A 6,245-nucleotide genomic window follows, 5' to 3' on the forward strand; every position below is an offset into this window, starting at 1 on the left:
ACATATATACAATACCTGGGGTACCAGAATGGAATACAATGAAAACAGGGGATAAACCATTGGGGGAAAAACACAAAAGAAAAAAAAGAAATCATGTAGTACATTGAGAACAACAACAAAGGAAAACCTCTCATGTCCATGTCTTAGAGTTCATTTTGCTTAGCATCATCTTACATGGTCATATGTACATAGCTATTGAGTTATTCTGCTCATCTGATAAGATTATCCTAGACGTGTACTAATTATTACAAATAAGGGAGACCACAGGACCTATGTTTCTTTGGGTCTGGCTTACTTCACTTAATATGATTTTTGTCTAAGTCCTTCCATTTCCTTACAAGTGGGGTGGTGTCATTCTTTCTGATGGAAGCATAGAATTCCATTGTATGTATGTGTATCACATTTCCTTGATCCATTCATCGACTGAGGGGTATCTGTGTTGGTTCTATATTTTAGCTATGGTAAATAATGCTGTGATAAACATAGTTGTGCTGGTAGCTTTAGTGTGGCCTTGTTTGTGGTCATTTGGGTAAATGCCCAGAAGTGGGATTGAAACCAAAAAACTGGATTCAAGATATGTAATTCAAAACAAAGGACAAATGAAACAAACCCTCCATGGTGTCCCTCATCCTTTTATTCCCCTCCTCCATTCCTGTCTTTAACCACCTTGTATATCAGCTCAAGGAGGAGCCTCTATTTCATTGATTGGCCTCACCAGTTTCTTGTCTTTTCTGTAGTACTGGGGATTGAACTTGGGGCCCGGTGCTTGTTACTTGAGCCATACCCTCAGTCTTTTTGCTTTTTGTTTATTTTTCAGATAGGATCTTCTAACTTTCCTTGACCTGTGATTTTCCTACCTCTGCCTCCCAAGTAGCTGGGATTATAGGTGTGAGTCCAGGTTCTGCTTCCTTTCCTGCTCTCATGTCTCTTCCTTCACTATAGTCAACAAAATAGTGGAAACAACATGGCTGCCCTTGGAGCTGCAGTTGGTTTGATATGGGGTAGTCATATGGGGCAATGAAGGCCCAGAGTTTTGGAATGTTGGCCTGTGGCATGTAACTTGGATAGCTGTAGTAATCTGGGAAAGAAGCTACCTGTGCTGCAGAATTACTTGGGGAGGGAAATGGATTCAAAGGATGGTAACAGTAGCCATTCTCTTACTGATTTGGAGCAGCAATAAGAATATTTTTTTGCTTTTGTGAATGAATGGACACATAAATAACATAGATATATTTCTAAGGGCTACCAATCCATCATTGTCCACTGGGACTGTCACCATTAACCTTTAACATGAAACTGTTATCATTTGTTTTCTTGATAATGGCCATTCTAACCGGGTTAGGTAGAATCTCAATGTAGTTTTGATTTGGATTTCTTTTATGGCCAGAGATGTTGAACATTTCTTCTTGTGTCTATTGTCTATTCTTATTTTTAATTCTTTAGCCCACTTATTAATGGGGTGGCTGGTTCTTTGAGGATTTGTTTTTTGGGGAGTTAATTTCTTGACTTCTAGGTATGTTTTTGATATGAAGCCCTTGTCTGTTGTATAGCTAGTGAAGATCTCCCAGACTGTGGGCTTTCTATTTATATTGCTAACTATGTCCTTTGTCATGCAGAAGCTCTGCAGTTTAATGCAATCCCACTTATCCAGCCTTTCTTTGATTTGTTGTTTCTGGATCTTTATTTAGGAAGTTGTATAAGTCCCTTTAACAACTGGTTAGGAAATTCTTGAGGTAGAAGATAATTTCATAGGCTTTAAAAAACTTTAAAATTATCTTTAAGTAGTTGTACAAAGAAGTTGTCATTTAACAAAGCATTTATGAATACAATATATCTCGATCAGTGTCACCATCCCTTCCCTACCTCTTCTTAATTTTGTAGGATATATGTTCAATTCTTGTTTGCATTTCCCCCCTCTTCTGCTTTTCATCTGTCTATCCTTTTCCCCTTAACTATACCCTACCCCTTTTGAGTACCTACTTCCCAGAGTTTTATTTTGCTGAACTTTGATTTTGGCTTTCTAAGGAATTACACTATTGAGAGCTACCATATTTCAGTTAATACATTTGTATGCATTTGCATACAACCCAACATATTTACTTATGAGATTGTAAGCTAAATCTAGCTTTCACATATAAGGGAAAATGTGGATCCTTTGTTTCTCTGGACCTGACTTACTTCACTTAACATGTAGAGTTTATGGCCCAATTCTTGCCCAGTGTATTTTGTCATACTCAGTTGTAATAAAGAGACCAAATATTTTGAATATTGTCAAGACAGTTATACCTGCTGTCATTACTCAGGATTATATAGGTATAGACTCTGTGAACACAACTTTCTAGAGTGGCTACATTGTAGTTTTTTGTTTTTTACTGCATACTGGATTAGTATGTATGTTTATGGTATTTACAGATTATGATGTTTTTATGCACACTTTATTGATGTGACAGGCTTCTGAGATAAGAGGGGGCAAATGAGGAAGTGGAAGTCTTGAACAGGTAGGTCATTGCTAGAAATACCTTGTAGGAAATGGCAGAGCCAAAGGCAAATTGGAGTCTTCTGATTTCAAGCATGACACCATATTTGCTTTCATTGGGACTGCTTCATTCTTTGCAGTAGTTTTCCTGAATGTAAGTTCCTGCAGAGATTTGATTTCTTCTGGATCTTAAGATGTACACTTAAAACTTTCATCTGGTTTCTTTGAACTTCCACTCTAGTTTTCTACTCTTGGCTCTCTTACCCATGCCCCAATTGAATGGGTTTCCTGGGAACCTCAAAATACTCTGTGAGTGCAGTCGAGAGATGAAAGGCATTTTCTGATAGCCTTGAAGCAACCACTTTATCAAGTCTCATGTATCAAACAGTACCTGAAGGGAGGCACTGGCTTCTCCTACATGATGGAGAATATTTGGGGACTTGTGTAAGTTCACCAAGAAATGTGAAACTGTTTACTTTCATTGGTTTGAAACATGGGGATAGCCATGTAATACCTGCCAAGAGGTCCCCATAGGTCTCTAGTATACACACAAAGGAGTGGATCAGGGGCCCAGCCCAGCCTGCTACAGGCTCCATTGCTCCATTGACAATTATTCAAATAAATGTTGAACTTCAGTGCAGTTATGATGTGTGTGTGTGTGTATTTGTGCGTGTGTGTAAGTGACTTAGAGGAAAAGATATTTTGGAACTTGGCACATATGTTGAAGAGTAGAACATGATCAATGCTTGCTCTGTATTAGTGTCTGTTTAAAAAATTTAGTAATATTTCAGTACTAGGAATTGAACCCAGAGCCTTGCATATTCTTGGCAAGCATTGTACATTGAGTTACACCCTATACCCCTTCCTGAGTTATTTAAACTTTAACTTTCCAATAGCTATGCAAGTATGTGTCTGTGTAGATGTGTGTGCACAAATCTATGTTAACTTCCCAAAGTTGGTAAGGGGAGGTTAGGGTTTGAGTTCAGGTCCATCTGAACACTGCTGTTGTGTTTTCCCCCAGAACATCACTGTGGAAGGTGACGTTCTCATTGCCCAGAGGTCTCATTTTGTTGCTAGGATTCTAGAAGCGATACAGAGGACTTGAGATTGAAAGGCCTTATCTGAGAAGGCCTAGTGCATTCTTCCACTGTTGAGTAGGAGTTTGACTGAAAAGCTATTACTCATGGTAACTGCTTGATGGCTAGTAAATTTGTACCCATAGATTTGGTCATTCAGCTTACTGCAGGAAGTGGAAGCAACATAGCATTCGTTGGTGTGTTCCCAAGTCAGCCTCATCCTAGACACCCTGGCTTGTGAAGTGGCCCCTCCCACTTGTGTGCTGAGGTGGCTTCCCTGGGAACCTCACATCTGATCCTGTTCATTCCAGCTGATGGAGGAAAAAATGTCTAGGCTGACATACATGAGCAGCATGCTTTCACATGTTAGACATAAACAATCTGACAGGAGCCTGAGCAGCTATCTAGTGAAGGAAATGGCCAAACGAGAGGGTGAGGTAACTCATCTGGTGTGGTGATCAAGTAAGGGGTTGCAAAATCATTCCCCCCCACCATCTGAGCAGCAGGTAGACTGCTGGGAAAGAGGGAAGGGTCACCAGATTGCCTTGTCTGGATGTCTCAGGCCCAGCTACCTGTCAGCTCCCCAGATCTATGTGCCTTCTTGGTCGGGAACGGCTGGTTCTGGGTTCTCCTAATCTGTGGCTCGGGGGCTTGGGGTTTTTTAGTGAGCCCCATTTCCAGTCCCAGGAGTGAGCAGGAGGAGACGAAGGCATGCCTTTATGGAAGAAGACCTAGATGGAAGTCAGAACTAGCAGAACAGAAACTGCCCCGAGGTCAACCTGAAGATCACACAGTGGTCAACTGGGGAATTCCAATGGCTGGACCCTGCAGGGGGGCCCTCCAGCCTCCAGCCATCTTGGCTGAAAAGCACCTTGGCCATGGTGGGTGCTTGGGTTCAAAGTCTGGCCTGGTGTGGGTTGGGTTGGTATCATCCATGACCATCCATGAAGGATGATGTTAAGGCTCTAGGCAGGAAACTAACTGGAGAGGAGCAGGGAACAGGGGCTTACTGAAGGCCCTGTTTTCCCCTTGGTTCTCTCTTGGTAGGAAAGTCTGGTGATAAAGAGTTAAGGAGCAGCAGGTGGGCCATCTTACTCTGTAGTAGTTCTTTGTCACTCCTCTTGCAGTGTCTGCCACCAACTAGACATCCAGTCCATAATCAAGGGGAAAATAGCAGAAATAAACAATGTGAACTAGTTGTCACTCACCCCTAAGCATGACTTAGTTTTCCAAGAGGCTTTCTCTTGACTTGGCTAAGATCCAATCACAAGGAGAAGTGGATTTTGTAGGTAGAGAGCACTTTGGAACATTGAAGTGCTGGGAGGGAAAACAGTAGCTGGGCTGGGACAGTGGAGGGCCCCGGGGGACTGAAAACCTTACTTAAAAAAAGCAATCAGGTGAAAAAGAGTGTGGCCGGGGTGCGAAAAGCTTAGCCCAGTATGTTCTTCCTCTCCTCTCTTCTCCCCTTCCCTTTCTTCCTCTCCCCTCCCCTTTCCTATAAAAACCACAGAGGACTTCCTCAGCCAAGTACAGGTGCCATTTATCCCATACCACCTTCCTGGAGAGGCAAGGCCGCTGGGACAGGGCAGCCCCTAGTGATCAGGTGTCAAATACCTGCCACAGATTCCCCTCCTCCTGCTGCCTTCCCCTGCCTCAGCCCTCAGATGAACTCACAGAAAGCTGGCAGGGCACATATGCATATATGAGGCGCTTCCTGTGTCTGAGTCGGCTGTCCATAGGTGATGAGTATGTTTCCTTCCTCAGGGACTCAGTGAGCTATTGGCATTAGAGGTGTGCCCATGGCCTCCAAGCACTGAAGGGAAAGGATCTGACAGACATCCTCAGCATGGGTACTTCAAGTCTATGCCCGGAGACCCAGATGCTTCCCAGCACAGTGTGGTAGGGTAGATGTCCTGTGTGAATCTCCATCCTCTCCCCTTTAATCCCCACCAATGAGGCCCTTCTGTTGGAAACCCTATTTTGTTAGGCTGAGAAGGAGCCATTTTGACACTGGTAGAAATAAAAGGAAGTGGACATGTGGCAAAGCCCACTTGATTTATAAGCCTTAAGCAAACAAAGTGGTGAGATAGAGACCTTCCTTCTGGACCATAAATGGGAACCATTCAGAAGAGTATTTTGACAGCAAACAAAGCTCCCCCTAGATCACTCAGTCAAGTAGCTGGCCTGCGTCTCACCTGTTTTAAGTTGAGATCATTCAGGGTCAGGGCTGAGTCAATACGTAATAGACCTCTCCTCTGTCCCCCAAAGCCTACATACTTTTTAATTAGTGGAGAATGGAGGTAACAACACAGATCACTCTGTAAAGCAAGGGAAGTAATTTGAACCAGTGTCAACTAGAGATCAGGGATTGTTCTGGAGAAGAAGGAAGTCTAAAGGTGGCATCTGAGAACCCCCCAGAGTCTCAGTAGACAAGGGCCACTGTAGAGCAAAGGCAGAAGATACATTTTGGAAATCTTTTCCTTCTCCAACCCCCCCCCCCTTTCCGGGCCCCTCAGACAGAACTGAGATAAACAGAAATCAGGGAAGGAAACATTGAGAAATATAGGCTGTTTGCTATTCATCTTGGCGATGCAAGTGCAAACTGGATTTGTTGAATGTCATTACACTCCCAAATTAAAAATACACAGGGTCGACAGAAGTAGTCTCTTCTTTCTAAATCTTCTCTGTATTAT

Source organism: Dipodomys ordii, unplaced genomic scaffold, assembly GCF_000151885.1.
Source record: "Dipodomys ordii isolate 6190 unplaced genomic scaffold, Dord_2.0 Scaffold45, whole genome shotgun sequence".
NCBI lineage: Eukaryota > Metazoa > Chordata > Mammalia > Rodentia > Heteromyidae > Dipodomys > Dipodomys ordii.